General features: G+C 45.2%; 1 long non-coding RNA gene across 1 annotated transcript in view; it reads right to left on the minus strand.

Moving 5' to 3' along the window:
- Positions 1–16,618, minus strand: part of LOC107117933 — a 66,729-nt gene extending 50,111 nt beyond the window's left edge. The window contains exon 1 of the long non-coding RNA XR_001482751.1: positions 16,518–16,618. This is a non-coding gene — a long non-coding RNA (uncharacterized LOC107117933). The remainder of the gene's footprint in view (positions 1–16,517) is intronic.
- Between the last annotated feature and the right edge of the window lie 283 nt (positions 16,619–16,901).

Genomic DNA, 16,901 nt, shown 5'->3' on the forward strand with positions numbered 1-16,901 from the left:
CCCCCCCCGTTTTTTTCGCTTAAAAGTTAGTGCGCATGGGAGGAGCCCCTCCCCCCGCTCGTTTCACTTCTCAGTCCGTGCGGTGGGGAGCTTTCTTTTTAAATTATCATAGACGCTTTACTCTGACTCACGTTCATATTGGTCTTCCAACCTCGTTTAGTCTCTGACTCGATCACTCGATCCCCAGCGCTTGTCCTGGTCAGCATCACTAAGTTCCATATGGACACTCGCAGGAGGGACCGTCGGGGCGGATAGGCACCTCAATTTCCCAGCATTGCACTTGCAAAGAGGCAACCTCTCAAAAGCCCCATGGCTAGAAGCCCTTCGCCGGGCCTCATGGGGGGCAACGAGCCTGCGTACCCCCTCCTTCCCGCTCGTGCGCAGCTCGCATTCCCGGGAGGTCCGGGAGATGTGACTGCTCAGCGTGCCGCCATCCACCGGAAGTCAGGACAGTTTTGCTGATAATCCATTAAGTGAGAGATCCTGTTTATGAAGAATATGACTCTTATGTTCAAGTGCAGGCAATACACAATGGAGGATGCAACATCACTTGAAAACTATGTTTGTTTAAATGCTATAATTTGGGAAAGCAAAGGGGAAACAGAGTTGTGCTCAGCATGGGAAGGATGCAAAATAAAGCTGATCTTTTTGCTGGAGAGGAAACTTCATTGAAATCCACAATTTAGAGATCGTCAAGCCCCATTAAGTACTGCAAAAACTCAGCCAGACGGGTTTTGTATGTTTAAGTTTTCCACTGTTGATTAAAATGTTATCCTCCAGCTACTGGAAACCCTGACAAAACAACACTGAGGTTCAAAGGCCCACCAATAATCCATACCACCAACTCGTGTCAGTGCTGGCAGATATTTTACCTAGAGAATCTAACATTTGTGAGAATCCATGAGCAGGAGGGGTAAACGTACATAAAAGCCCCCTATTAGACAGTAGCTGCAGCTGAGACTAACGCTGATGCCCAAAGATGTGTCTCAGAAACCAAAACCCACTGAAATGTATACAAGGCAGTAAGTGGTATGAGGAATTGGATTCACCTGACCACCATCTCATTTACAGTTTCATTTCCGTGGAATGACTCTCAGTTACAACAGTTACTCAGTTTTCTAAAGATGTAATTTGCAATTCCAAAAGACACTGTAATTGGTTTTCTTTACAAAGTGGATGCTGTTCTTTTGACAGATGACGTCATCTGTTCTGACAGCCAGTGTGATACAATGGGTACAGCAACAGACTAGAACCAGGGAGATCCAGCTTCAGATCCTTGTTCAACTATGGGTGACCTTGGGCCAAGCACTCTCTTAGCCTAACTACATCATAAAGTTGTATGAATCAGAAAACGATGTATGCCACCCAGAGCTGCTTAAAACAAAATGAGGATAAAAAGGAAAACAATACATCTCATATGCTAGTTTTACTTGCTTGAATTTCTTCTTCCAAATACCAAGTTACAACTAGGTAAACGCAAATTAAGCTTTGGCTGAATTTCTGTACATATCCTTTCAATGGAGCTTTTGCAATATGTAATGGTACTTGACATCCCCTGAATTGTGGATCTGAGTGAAGCCTACTGTCCAGGTAAATGATCGTTTTTTCTTTTGTATTCTGTTTATACCATGCTGACTTGCCTTGGGAAATTATCAAAAGAACCAGTTAGATCAATCAGCGATGTCAGCCCCCCCACACTGGCAGAAGTATAACTGGATAAGCAATGATGCCAAAAAAAAATTTCTATTAGAAGCCAGAGCTCAGAGTGAGCACCTGCTCTGTGTGTATGAAGACTGGGTAGAATGGCTGGTAAAGACCTCTGCCCAAGATCTGGATCACCTGTGGCCAGGTGCAGTCAACAGTACTGGACCAGATACTGCTCTGATGGTCCAACTCCAATACAGGATGGATTGTTGTGTATTTTACTGTTATATTTTTATCCAGCTCTTCCTCCAAGGAGCTCAGGGTGGTGAACATCATTTTCTCCTCTTTTCAAGTATTTATTATTTATAAATGTCTGCGTTGCCTCTCCAGAAAATTTGCTTAAAGCCAAAGTAAAACATAATAAAAACATAAATGCTATCAAAGTGGTCAGCATTTTTTTGAAAATTAGAAACCTAGTATTAAAAACCCAGAAAGCTCCTAAAATGACATAAAACATTTTATCTTCACAGCACCAGCCCTGTGAAGTAGATCAGGCTGAGGCATAGTGATTTGCCCAAGGCTACCCAGTGAGCCTCATAGCAAGAGTGGGGACAAACATAAGAACATAAGAGAAGCCAATGTTGGATCAGACCAATGGCCCATCCAGTCCAACACTCTGTCACACAGTAGACAAAAATACCAGGTGCCATCAGGAGGTCCACCAGTGGGGCCAGGACGCTAAAAGCCCTCCCACTGTTGACCCCCCCCCCCAAGCACCAAAAATACAGAGCATCACTTGCCCCGGAATCCCTATCTATACCTTGTGGCTAATAGCCACTGATGGACCTCTGCTCCATATGCTTATCTAATTCCCTCTTGAAGCCGCCCATGCTTGTAGCCACCACCACCTCCTGTGGCAGTGAATTCCATGTGTTAATCACTCTTTGGGTGAAGAAGTACTTCCTTTTATCTGTTCTAACCCGACTGCTCAGCAATTTCATGGAGTGCCCACGAGTTCTTGTACTGTGAGAAAGGGAGAAAAGTACCTCTTTCTCTACCTGCTCTATCCCACAAACTTACTATGTCTTACTAGTCTTAGTCCACCACACTAAACACTGAATCAGACCATCCCTCCAATTTGTAAATAAAAATGGCCATGTTGTTTTCAGAAATCATTCATCAGTTCTGCACACAACTTAGTAATGTTCCACGTGCCGACCAACCATTCTCCTGGCGTGTTCTGTTACAAAAATGTATTGCAATAATTCCCACCTGGTATATTTTGGGCCTCCCTCATGGATCACTGCCTTGTCGTGGCGAGGGGGCTTGCGTGGTTCGATGAGGCTGTGGGCTATGCCGTGGAGGGCCACCCAAGACAGACAGGCCACAGCAGAGAACTCAGACCAAGCGTGATCCACTGAAGAAGGAAATGGCAACCCACTCCAGTATTTTTGCCAAGAAAACCCCATGGACAGTAGCAAAAGGCTAAAAGATATGACGCCTAAGATGAGCCCCTCAGGTCGGAAGGTGCCCAATATGCTACTGGGGAAGAGCAGAGGGCAAGTACAAGTAACCCCAGTAAGAGTGAAGCGACTGGGCCAAAGCTGAAAGGACGCTCAGTTGTGGATGTGTCTGATGGTGAAAGGAAAGTCCGATGCTGCAAAGAACAATACTGCATAGGAACCTGGAATGTAAGATCTATGAATCAAGGTAAGCTTGACGTGGTCAAAAATGAGATGGCAAGACTGAACATCGATATCCTAGGAATCAGTGAACTTTTGGTAAACAAAGTTTTATTATTTTCCAGTCATAGGTATTCCACATTTATCCATTAAAACTTTTCTTTCAAGCATACATAAACAATTACTTACCCTTTAACCCATACTCCATCCCCCCTCCTGTGGCTTCCCGCAATGCTTTCACCCCCTTCCCCTTACTTATATATATTTCATCAGTTGCTAATATCATATTTCTAATCTCTTTAAAAGATAACAACTTTTTGCTTAGTATTGTTCTAAACATAATAAAAAAATTTTGCTGATAATCCATTAAGTGAGAGATCCTGTTTATGAAGAATATGACTCTTATGTTCAAGTGCAGGCAATACACAATGGAGGATGCAACATCACTTGAAAACTATGTTTGTTTAAATGCTATAATTTGGGAAAGCAAAGGGGAAACAGAGTTGTGCTCAGCATGGGAAGGATGCAAAATAAAGCTGATCTTTTTGCTGGAGAGGAAACTTCATTGAAATCCACAATTTAGAGATCGTCAAGCCCCATTAAGTACTGCAAAAACTCAGCCAGACGGGTTTTGTATGTTTAAGTTTTCCACTGTTGATTAAAATGTTATCCTCCAGCTACTGGAAACCCTGACAAAACAACACTGAGGTTCAAAGGCCCACCAATAATCCATACCACCAACTCGTGTCAGTGCTGGCAGATATTTTACCTAGAGAATCTAACATTTGTGAGAATCCATGAGCAGGAGGGGTAAACGTACATAAAAGCCCCCTATTAGACAGTAGCTGCAGCTGAGACTAACGCTGATGCCCAAAGATGTGTCTCAGAAACCAAAACCCACTGAAATGTATACAAGGCAGTAAGTGGTATGAGGAATTGGATTCACCTGACCACCATCTCATTTACAGTTTCATTTCCGTGGAATGACTCTCAGTTACAACAGTTACTCAGTTTTCTAAAGATGTAATTTGCAATTCCAAAAGACACTGTAATTGGTTTTCTTTACAAAGTGGATGCTGTTCTTTTGACAGATGACGTCATCTGTTCTGACAGCCAGTGTGATACAATGGGTACAGCAACAGACTAGAACCAGGGAGATCCAGCTTCAGATCCTTGTTCAACTATGGGTGACCTTGGGCCAAGCACTCTCTTAGCCTAACTACATCATAAAGTTGTATGAATCAGAAAACGATGTATGCCACCCAGAGCTGCTTAAAACAAAATGAGGATAAAAAGGAAAACAATACATCTCATATGCTAGTTTTACTTGCTTGAATTTAAAAATGGTGTGGCCTTTATAGTCAACAAGAGAGTGCAAAAGTCAGTAGCAGGATACAATCTCAAAAATGACAGAATGATTTCGGTCCGATTCCAAGGCAAACCATTCAACATCACAGTAATTCAAGTCTATGCCCCAACCATTTCTCACAATACAAGAACTCGTGGGCACTCCATGAAATTGCTGAGCGGTCGGGTTAGAACGGATTAAAGGAAGTACTTCTTCACCCAAAGAGTGATTAACACTTGGAATTCACTGCCACAGGAAGTGGTGGCGGCTACAAGCATGGACGGCTTCAAAAGGGAATTAGATAAGCATATGGAGCAGAGGTCCATCAGTGGCTATTAGCCACAAGGTATAGATAGGGACTCTGGGGCAAGTGATGCTCTGTCATCTTGGTGCTTGGGGGGGCTTTAGAACAGTACTGGACCAGATACTGCTCTGATGGTCCAACTCCAATACAGGATGGATTGTTGTGTATTTTACTGTTATATTTTTATCCAGCTCTTCCTCCAAGGAGCTCAGGGTGGTGAACATCATTTTCTCCTCTTTTCAAGTATTTATTATTTATAAATGTCTGCGTTGCCTCTCCAGAAAATTTGCTTAAAGCCAAAGTAAAACATAATAAAAACATAAATGTATTCCAAGGAAGAGAGGCAAAGGGAAGGAGGCTGAGAGGGGCCAGAGTACTTGGCAGAGGGATTGTGGAGCTGTCAAAAAGGAGTCAGAGCTTTGGATACACACTCATGTGGATGGGTGAAAGGGGGGGGAAAGGATGCCACAACAATCTGAATACTGGACCATGGGGCAAGCATGTGGTGAAGCCGGTTCACGGTGGGATGTCTGATCAAAATTTCCCACAACTTTTTAAACCGCCGCAAATAAAGGCACAGCCAGATCACGCCAAGCCTCCAGTGTGACTGCAGCCTAGGAGAACCAGATGTAATTGTATCAATGGGCTGCAGTTCTCAGAGCAACTGATCGAACTTTTCAATTGCGTTTGATACGGTCGACCACCAGTTGCTGACCCACTGCCTTGCCGACGTGGGGATACGGGGGCTCGCTCTTCAATGGCTTGCCTCTTTTCTCCAAGGTTGGGGACAGAGGGTGGCGATAGGGGAACAGCAGTCCCGGAGGCACCCACTGGAATGTGGTGTGCCTCAGGGGGCAGTGCTTTCCCCGATGTTGTTTAACATCTACATGCGCCCCCTCGCCCATATTGCCAGGAGGTATGGGCTGGGTTGTCATCAGTATGCAGATGACACCCAGCTCTATCTGATGTTGGGCGGCCGGTCGGGCTCCGATCCAGATCTGAACCGGGGATTACAGGCTGTGGCTGGGTGGCTCAGGCTGAGCCGGCTGAAATTACACCCAGCGAAGACGGAGGTCCTGTGCCTGAGCCGGAACGGTCCGGGGTTGGGGATCCCGCTCCCGACCTTCGATGGGGTGCCTTTGGTGCCAGCATTGGAGGTTAGGAGTTTGGGAGTGCTCCTGGATCCCTCCTTAACTATGGAGGCCCAGGTAGCAGCCACTGCCAGATCTGCTTTTTATCATCTGAGGCAGGTTCGGCAGTTGGCCCCCTTCCTCGACCGCGATGACCTGGCTACAGTGATCCATGCGACGGTCACCTCAAGGTTAGACTACTGTAACGCTCTCTACATGGGGGTGCCTTTGTCGCAGATCCGGAAGCTGCAGCTAGTGTAGAATGCGGCGGCCAGGCTGTTGATGGGTCTCCCCAAGTGGGAGCACATCCAGCCTGGGCTGAAGGCGCTGCACTGGCTGCCAATAGCATACCGAATCCGCTTCAAAGTGCTGGTACTTACCTTTAAAGCCCTACATGGCCAGGGTTCGACCTACTTGAGGGACCGCCTTTCCCCACATATACCCCCAAGAGAACTTCGGTCGGGGACCCAACACCGCCTGGGGATCCCAGGCCCCCAGGAGGTAAAGCTTGCTGCGAACAGGGACAGATCCTTCTCAGTGGCAGCCCCCACCTGGTGGAACGAGCTCCCGGAGGAGATCCGGGCCCTGCGAGACCTTATGCAGTTCCGCAGGGCCTGCAAGACGGAGCTCTTCTGCCAGGCCTTCGCATAGGGGCCGCCGCTGCCACCACCACCAATGGTGGCAACACCATCAAGATTAGGAATTGCCCTTGACAGCTCAGCCATAAACTGTGTGGCAATTTGGTATTGGCTTGAACCATCTACTGGACAGTGATACCCCAACGGGGAGGATTCGAAGATGCCATCAGAACCACTCAAGAACCACTTAGGATCATCTTGTTTATAGGAAGCACTTTATTATTGTTATTATTTATGATTTTATTGTTTTATCTGGTTTTATGGATGGGCTTATGCCCCTTGTAAGCCACCCTGAGCCCGCTTGCGGGGAGGGCGGGGTAAAAATGCCTAAATAAATAAATAAATGCACATCCTCGGGCAGGAAGCAGTGGTGATGTCATTTTTCATTTCCTTTGTCATAGGTGCATTAAACCATAGAATAGCCTTCTCTTTGCTGGCTAAATTCCATTTATTTTTGCCTTATGATTTATCTCCTCTATCATTGGGAAAGAAAAAGGGGAAACTTATTGTGGGTGGAAAGAAATCTATAGTTAACTGTAACGGTAAATGATATGCATGGAGAAAGCTCCCTGGCTGTCTCTCTCTCTCAAATATACACACAAAACAGCTCCTTTTCAGTTTCCTTCCTGGGCTAATTTGGGCTCTGAAATCCTGACTCCGGAGCCTGCCAGAAAGTAGCAGCCAATGGTCATTCATTATTTTCCCTGCAGGATGCGAAAACATATTGATCCAGGACTGACTGAGATTTTCCCAGGCTAGTGGTCACCACCCCACCAGTTCATCTCCATAAATGTCAGTGCTTTTGCTATGATGAAATAGTTTTTCCTGCTCTCATCCACAACATGTTTAACTCACAAAGTTGAGTTCCTTTTTTCTACCATATAGTTAGAAGTGCAAATTCCTCCACGGTGCTGTAAGAGTTGTACTATGAACTTTTATCAGTCAGTGACACACAGCATAATGCTACTGGACAAGCCATGGTCTTTGGACCATCTGCCAAAAGGGAAGCAGTTGATTTAACAAAAGCAAACCTGACACACAACTTAGTTGGTCCTGCATCAGCTGTTGTGCAATGTCTTGAACCTGCCAGGAGCCAAGTAGCGGCACAGCAATTCCGTACGGTCTGGTTGTTTTCATATACGATGCAAGAAGCTAAGAACACAGTGAAGCGTTTCATCAGATTAGCCCCAAGTAATGAAGAAGGATGCAATCAAAAGCACATGATGCTAGGATGCCTAAAAACCAGGAAGTTACTATAACATAAACTGGGACTTTTTTCATGGAGATTCCCCTGTAATTTGGGTGCTGACCAGAAGTGGTTTTTCCCCCAAGCTTCCTAAATCCTTGTTTTCCAATTGTTGTCTTACTTTGTTTTCCTTGACATTTCTCCACACTTTGATTCAATTTGAGAAAGTATGGACTTTGCTGTCTGACCTTGGACCAGTCATTCTGTCTCATTCTAACCTACCTCACAGGGTTATTGTGACAATACAACTGAGGAGGGAAGAATGATCTATAAGCCAGTTTGGGTCCCCTTTGGGAAAAAAAGCAGGATACAAACATCTTTTTTAAAAAAGGTTAATTAAATCACTGGGGGGTTCAATAGAAGAGAAAATTTAAAATCAATAGGGATGAAAATTAAGAACACACGTTTATTTCCGCAGGTTATTTGGGTTCTGATGTATTACTCCAATATGACAGGCAGAAGAAAATACAAAAGAGGGCCTTTTCTTCTAACCCAGATAGCAACTTTTACTTACTACACTGCACGTGTAGCAAGTAAAAGCTGCAAGTCCTCGTGCTTCCTTTGGTATCTCCAAAAGGACTTATATAGACATTTATGTAATATGCAAATCTATTTCATTGATTAATTGCTTAAAAGGCAGGAGATTAATCAGCTAAATAGTCTTGTGTCACTTGGTAGCCCTCGTTTGAAGGCCCAATGCTTCCTTCTGGGGGCATCTTTTCTATTCGAGGCAAGACTGAGTTCATTGCAACAGGCACGCTCCAGAAAGATTACAATGAGTGCCATAAGTGATTACTTGAAATAAAAAAATTGAAAGGCCAACTTTGAAGCTGGAAAGCTGTCATGGCCTCCAAGACGGCAGTGCAGCTGCCCTTGTGTCAAAATGGCAAGGGGGCCTCTGCCTTCCCGACGCTGGGACAACACGTTCCATAGCATTTGAACTGTCGAAGGCTGTGTGCCTGCAGCACTTCAAACAAAATGCTGAAGCAACAGAATTACCTTGACATTCACAGTAACATTTTAGAAGAGGCATCAGGCTTAAAGATCCTTTTACAGCAAGCAAGTTAGGACATGACTTGACAGTAGCTGTACTGTGGGTAGAAACATCTGCAGCATCTGTTAAAAGCAGCTCTTTCACACCTTGGATTTTTTCTTCTTCTTCCCCTAAGCAAAAGCAGGTAGAAAAAAGCTACTTTTACATCCTGATGCTTAAAGCCCAGCTCCAGTAGCCAGTCCTTATCGTTCTGAAGAGACGCTGAAACTGTCCCTTTTCTGGCAAGCATCTGAATTTGAACAATCCAGGAAACATTCATGGAGAAGTAAAAATATTCTGCATCCCCAAAACCAGGTGAATAATAAGGAGAAGAAAGAGTTGCTTGTTTGGAAAGGAGACAAATAAATTGTCCTTGATCTGTAGTAATATCAGAGGCATCTTAAGCTCAAGGCTCTGTGCCTTTCAGTTCAATACTGAAAGATGGTTTTAAAATCCAAGCTGTTTTCCTGTCTGTTTTGTTTTTGTATATTTTCTGAACAGCTTCTCACATTAATTTTTTTTTAAATACAGAATTTGCCCTGAGGAGCCAAACTCTGCCTCACTCGATTCATCTTCAATACTCCCATCAGGCCACATCTCAATACTATGCCCAGCTTTGCTTGCTGTCAAAGCTACTTTTACCAAGAGCAGCCATTTTGGGACAGCTCTCCCCACCCCATTTCACACATATGATTATTCTTCAGGAACATCTACGCATCAAGTAATTACGAGGTGTAAAAAATAACCTTAACAATTACTTTTAAAATGCACTGTTTTCCACACAATTTAAACGAACAAACCTAGGAGTGAATTCACACATGCCACTTAAAGCACTTTCCCTCTCCCACTGGGTAAAAAATAGAAATTAAGTTCTCAGTGTGTTTGTACAGGGTTTCTGAACTGACTGATGGCTATGCAGGAAGATGGATTTACAATTATATTTCAACCTTGCTGTATTTTTAAAGAAGAGATTGAGTATGGTATAATGGCTACAGTGTAGGTCAAAGGCTGGGAAGAACTAGGTTTAATACTCCACCCCACTCAGCCGTGAAACTCACTGAGTGACCCTGAGCCAATCTCTCCCTCTCTCTGCCTCATCTACCTCACAGGGTTGTTGTGAGGATAAAACAGATGAGGAAGAACTATGTTTGCCTCTCTGAGCTCCTTGGAAGAAGGGCAGGATAAAAATGAAATTAGATATACAGATTAGAGACCAGTAACACCTTACAGACCAGGTGAGATATGTATGGCAGGGATTTGCTATGAATCTTGGACACCACTCCCTAATGAAACCTAACTAGTTTTACGTAGCCCAAACAGAATATAGATCACTTAACATTTTTACAGAACAGCCACTCATGGGCATGCTCTCCACTGATACATCATTTTGGTATGATTTATGCATGCTTAATTAATACATGCAAAACACTATTCATTTCATGGCAGCTCATAGAATCCAACATGAATAGGGTCAAGAAAACTCTATACAGAAGAACTGTTATCCAGATCCTAAACATTTCTAAACAACCAAATGGTCTGGTGTCTGTTGCCTGAATTAGCTAAAGTGTGTTTGGTGGAACACAAGACTGGGCCTTTTCAGTCATGGCTCCCAAACTCTAGAACTCCCAGTACCATGAGACCCATTTTACTTTATTGCTGATGGCTGATGTTATTATTACTAGTTTCATTGATGACTTTTCTCGGCTCTGTTCTATCGATCTGTTCTAACTTTGACTCTTGGCTTTGCAGATTTAGCTGAAATTTAGGTTGCTAATGGCTGCTCTTTTAGATACTACTTTTGGGAGAGCTGGATTTAGATATGCTAATATTTGTTTATAAAATTTATATTCCTCATTGCCATCTTTTTGTGGGTGAAAGCCACCTTGAATACTGTTTACAATTGAAAGGTAGGGTATAATTTTCCAAACTGACCTACCTATCGAGTACGTTTCATTTTGTCCTTCATCTTCGGCATCATACATGATGCCCCCCCCTCCTTTTACGTACACTACTTTCAGGCTACTTCAGTCTCATCCAGGGGTCATTTGGGGGGGGACGTGGGGGGACGCCATCCCCCCGGGTGAGGTGCGGGAGGGCGGGGCCTGGAGCTCCCTGCTGGTGCCCGCTGGAGGTCGCCGCCGGCTGTGGGGAGGACACACTTCCGGTGATGTCAGGGGGTGTGGCATATGCTAATGAGTTATGCTAATGAGTCCCCCTAGCTCTTTTTCTACGAAATGACCCCTGGACTCTCATCACTTTTTGGAAGCTAAACAGGCTTGGCCCTGGATAGTATTTGGTATGGGAGACCATCATGGAAGTCCAGGCGTGTGATACAGAGGAAGGCAAACCACATTTGAATGTCTTTTGCCTCAAAAACCCTACAGGGTTGCCATAAGTCAGCAGTGACTTGATGGCACAAAAAACCCCACCCTTATTATTTTCTAACAACCCTGTAAGGTGGGTCATTATTAGTATCCCAACGATGATGAAAATGTGAAAGGAAGGGTAAGCTGAGAGCTTGCTGAAGGTCACTAAGAGAGCTGATGGCAAAAATGACATTCACCCTGAATTTTAAGTAAATGTTCCTGAAATAATAGCAGTGCCATGGCCTCGGGGGGGGGGGGGGGACATAGCTAGCACTGGCTGAGCACTTTACAGAGCAATCCTAAACAAAGTTATACTCTTCACAACCCATCAACTTCAACTTACGAGGATGTAATTCTGTCAAGGATTGGACTGCTAGTACGAAGGTAGTATGGTAGGGAAGAGCACGGCTAAATAAGTCCTTTGAAAAGAATTTTCTTAAAGATCAAAAGCGGTGCGGGTGATCTATATTGTTTATCCCCGCCAATGTCACAGGTACCAACCCACAACCACATCTCCCATAGCACTTGAGTGATTAGCAGGGGAAGAACTGCACTGCCCCAGTTACAAAATCTTGGCTAGGAAAACACCATCTATCCAAATCAGAAGCACTACCAGATGAATAACAATTGCCCATTTATTGTGCTCTTTGGCAAGGGTCTGAAAACACCCACTTGAGGTCAGTGACACTTCCTTCCAAGCACGCTTTTGACATGGGTATTGAAAAGCAGGAGTGATGAGGGAAGATCAAAAGAGTTCAGCTTGTGTAGGCTAGGGAAAGAGGAGACAGAAAGGGTGAAGAGCGGATGGGTGAGAAGGGCTGGAGTCATACCATAAGTTTTGGGGATGCTAATAACTGCTGGAAGCAGTCTGGAAACCAGTTGGGCTCCAGTGCCATTAGAGGGAGCCAGAAGAGTTAATGAGCTTAAATTACAGGAGGAAAAAATTAGGTTAAGTACCAGAAGGTAAGAAACAGAACAATTGATCCAAGGAGCTACACAAGGATGTTCTATCCACTTGTTAGAGGTCTCTAAATACATGCTGAGTAGAGCTCTGTTTAAAAAAGATTCCTTCCTGTTTGAGAGGGCTCAAAATAGGGAATTTTAATGTAGGTCCGCAGAAACTAACAGCACAGGAAGGTCCAGAAGCCTCTGAGACAGTGACCCTTTTCACATTACCATTCTAAATTGGATGTTATTCACCGTTGGCCCAATTTTGAGTAAAGTGATACAGGGACGTGGGTTTCATACAGCAAATTCCCTTCTGTTAATAAGCCATCTCTGAAGCACTATGGTCATTTCAAACAGTGCCGCTTTTCCCCCTGCCCCTTTTCGCTATGCAATCTTCCTCTGACTTTTTGTTAATGTCCTAAGGTGAGCGCTATAGTGCTAAACCGCTATAGCAATTCAGTGCTATAGTAGTTTAGTGCTCTAGCACTCACCTTAAAACTTTTTTTAAAGTCTGCGGAAGATCATGTGGCAAAAAAGGGCAGGGGGAAAGTGGCATTGTAGGAAGTGCTATGGACATTTTAAACAGCACACCACAGTGATTCAGAAGCACAGCAAAGGGGATGAAAACAGAAAAAAACAGTTTCCCTCAAAAGTGGCTTGACCACATTTTGCTGACCTGACGCAACTGGGATTGTATAAACAAGTAAATAAATTCTGCTAGCAGCCAGTTACTAAAACGGGTCTGTCTGAAATGACAGAAAATATCCATTAGCAACCAGTTATTTAAACGGAATACAAAGACAGTTTGAAAAGGACCAGTGTCTTCTCAATGCATCCTATGATGCATCCTTGTTGATACTCTGGTCTAATTTTCATGTCATGGTTCGGGTGGTGAGGAAAGTTTCCTCCAGACACTTACAGGGAGTCCCCTGTGCAGGGGTCTTATCACTGCATCCCCCTAGCCCACAAAGAGGGTATTCCCTTGATCTGCAAGGGGTATCCGGTGCCAGCACTTCCAAAGTGAGTAAAGCTGCTCTGCTAGTTATGGACATCATTTATTATAATATATGAGTGATTAAGAGGGGAAACCATTATCACATCACTTTTAGGTGTGTGTGTGACTGGGAGTCCATTGGTTTAAAATCCACTCAGTCACCCGGCAAGCCACTCTCAGCTCCCCTTTCTGTAATACAGGGAAGGCTCTGATCTGCCTCGTAGGGTTGTTGTAAGGATGATAGAACATGGCTACTGAGTGTTTAAGCATGAGGCATGCATGTGATTCCATTCTCATCACTATTAGTTATTGCACAGATGTGCAGCTCTAACTGCAAAACAGATCCCACAAAGCCAAGCAAGCTGACCTTTGATTCTTTGCAGTTACTCATAAAAAAAAATCCACAATCACATCAAATTAGCCCAGGCAGAGATTTGAGTAGGGAACTACAGGCACCTTTTACCCCCAACGAGGCAATGATGAGCTTACACCCCACTGCCATATGCTACCATAACTTCACAGGAGAGAGCATGGAACGCCGGGGAAATGCTGGAATCCAGCACTCATGCAGGATTTGAAAGACTGTTTTAATGCCAGCTCCTGCAGCAAAGACCTTGCTTGCCAGGCTCCGGCTCAGACACACTCACAAGTAAGGTGCTGTGATTTGAGCAGGTCCTCACTGCCATAGCCCCAAGTAGGTGAGCATCAATTATTTTGAGTGCTTCTGCTGGCTGCTCCTCACTATAGCCAGCCTGCCAAAAATCACTAAATAAATCACACCCCAACAAGAATCCATTCAATTCCAAAGGAAATACAAATCAGATAGATTTGTACAAAGAAGAAGAAGAAGAAGACTATAGTGCAACACAAGAGCCCCACTTCATGTTTGGGAGGCTCACCAGAACAAAAAAGGACCACAGCAAACAGGATGCTCCTGCTCCTCCCCAGCCTAATCTAAACAAGAGAAGAGAGACCCATGGCATAATGAAGCAAAAACCAAGCAGAGCCCAGAGGAAGGAAAAGCACTTGCAGCAAGCCTGAAAAAAAAATATGGAATATACTTAGCCATGCATATGGTACAAATTCAGCATAAAGTTTAATTCTCAATTGAAAGCATCAGTTGTAGAGAACTTATTAAAGAGGGGGTGGAACATGAAAAGATCTTCAATCAACTCGGCCAAATATGGTAGCTTCATTACTAATTTATTTCTCAGCCTCTGGGGGAAATATTCATTTTGCATTTATTCTGGGCTACTTCTTTATCTTGCAAGTTTTGTGCTGGTGCCCCCGCAAGGGTCACAATTAATCTGAAATTCTAGCTCATTCCCCTCACATACACACACACCAAAGAAGATATGAACCACTCAGTCTAAGATAACAGCTCAACTAGTAGAGAGAAATGTCCAGCCTGGTTTGGCTCCCCACAAATCTCCAAAGGCCCAGGTCTCGGTTACAAGTACACAGAAATCCATGAGGTTGATTCACATACAGATTTCCCCCTAAGGGCTTATACAGTTACACAGGTAGGAGGAACGTATACATATTCATGTGTGACAATCACACCCATACGATCATTTCGTTGCGTGTGTACTCATTTGGAGTTCTGCAATGGGTGCAAAACAGGCAGCATGCTCTTCACACAAGTGTAGAGAAAAGGTCATTTGCGAGGCAGCCCTCGGGGAAAAAACATGCAGGTAACACAATTAATGCCTACAATTACATCAGCACACAATTCCTTGTCATCAGACCTTCAATATTCTAAACACCCCAATAGGATTGTCAGGTGGGTTTTATTTCAATGATTCACAAGTGGCTTTAGAACAGAGGCTGCTTATTCCAGGAGAGCACAGCTCCACGGAACACAGCTACGGTGTCCTCTATTTCACAACGCCATTTCAAAACAAACACTCCAGAGTGCCCCTTGTCTTCGACAGTTGGATATGGTTATTACTCATCATGGCCATTCCCAACATGCATGCACCAACCTCTCACAGAGGGTCAAGGTGTGTCCCTCAAATCTCTTTGCATTCTCTCATAGGCAGCCAAATGGGTTGTAGTGGTTAGACTGTCAGGCTCGGATCGGGAAAAGCCAGGTTTGAATCCTTACTTTGCCGTGGAAACTTGCTGGATTATTTGGGGCTAACTTGCAGTCTGACCTACCTCACAGGGTCATTGTGATGATAAAGTAGAGGAAAGCAGGATGGTATCAGTTGCTTTGGGTCCCCATTGGGGAGCAAGACAGGTTATAAATGAAGTAAGTAAATAAATAATGCCCGCTCCTCCCATACATTCCATAGCCAGAGATGTCTAAGGAGTGCATTTTTCCAGGATCCCGTCCTGCCCTTTTAGTCCTCCCAAGCCTCTCCTACAAAACCTCCTGCTCCCTCCTGCCCTCACCCCCCATCAGCATTCTCCCATGGCTTGCGCAGCATTATTCCTACCCCAGACGTCCTCATATTTTCTGCTCACCTTCCTTCCAAAAGTGCCTGTGCCCAAGAAGGTTAGCTTAGACTTCCCAGCCAGCATCCCATATCCAACACTGCTCAGGCATCACTCTTAGTCACTTCCCTTGCCCCAATGGCCCTACTCACCCCACCCCATTAGGTTTCCTTGCCGAATGCCCCAAAGCTTAAACCATGTCCAAACAGACTACAGGACTTAATGCCCCAGCTAGCCCCATAACCAATCCCCACTTCTTGCCTTAGCATATGCCCCCCCCCACATAGCTTCTTGACCAGCACACCACGCAGCCTCATATCCCAGATCTCAGTAGTCCCCCTTGATGTTTATATTCTCGCTACACACACACCTCCCAGATCTTGACCTCCACCAGAATACTTCCAGGCGCCGACATCTCAAAATGCTGTAACTGCCTGCCATACCTCCAACGCCCGGGTGCTCCATATCCCAAGCCTTGTCCCTACACATGACTAGTACGTGTCCCCCACCACCACCACACTCCAATGCGTCCGATCTCTTCTCCCATACGCAGGCAGCAACCCGCCCGCCCCTTACCTCCAGATCCTAGCCACCACCGCGCCACACACCCCACAAGCACATATTCGGAGGGTTCCCAGCGTCCTCCATCGCATCGGGCTCCGGAATCAGACGCCCCCTCGCGCGCACACACCCCCAAGAGCCCAGTCGCTCCCGCTCCCCTCCGCCGCCAGCCTGTCCCTCTCACCTGAGCTCCGGCCCCAGCCTGCCGTCCGATCTTCTCCTGTCCGCCTTCTCCCGGCCCAGGTGCCTCTGCCACTCGCAGCAACCCAAGCCGGAGGGAGCCGAATGAGCGGCCGCCGCCACCAAGGCGAAGGCGAAGGCGAAGCCGCAGCCGGGCAGCCAACGAGGGACCCGCGCGGGACTCCGCCACGCCATCTAGCGGCGTCTCTCAGCAAGGGCAGTTCAGTGGGGAAGTCGAGGAGCCTGAAATAGTCCAGTCCGTAAGAGAAGTTCCTGGTCCGCTGGTGGCTAACAGTGGGCTTCATTTCATCTAGAACTTGTTATCAGTGCCAAGATTCAGCCTGAGAAGAGGCCAAACAATATTTTTTTAAAAGGAGGCGTCTGAACA

Source organism: Gekko japonicus, unplaced genomic scaffold, assembly GCF_001447785.1.
Source record: "Gekko japonicus isolate JY-2015 unplaced genomic scaffold, Gekko_japonicus_V1.1 scaffold29, whole genome shotgun sequence".
Lineage (NCBI taxonomy): Eukaryota > Metazoa > Chordata > Lepidosauria > Squamata > Gekkonidae > Gekko > Gekko japonicus.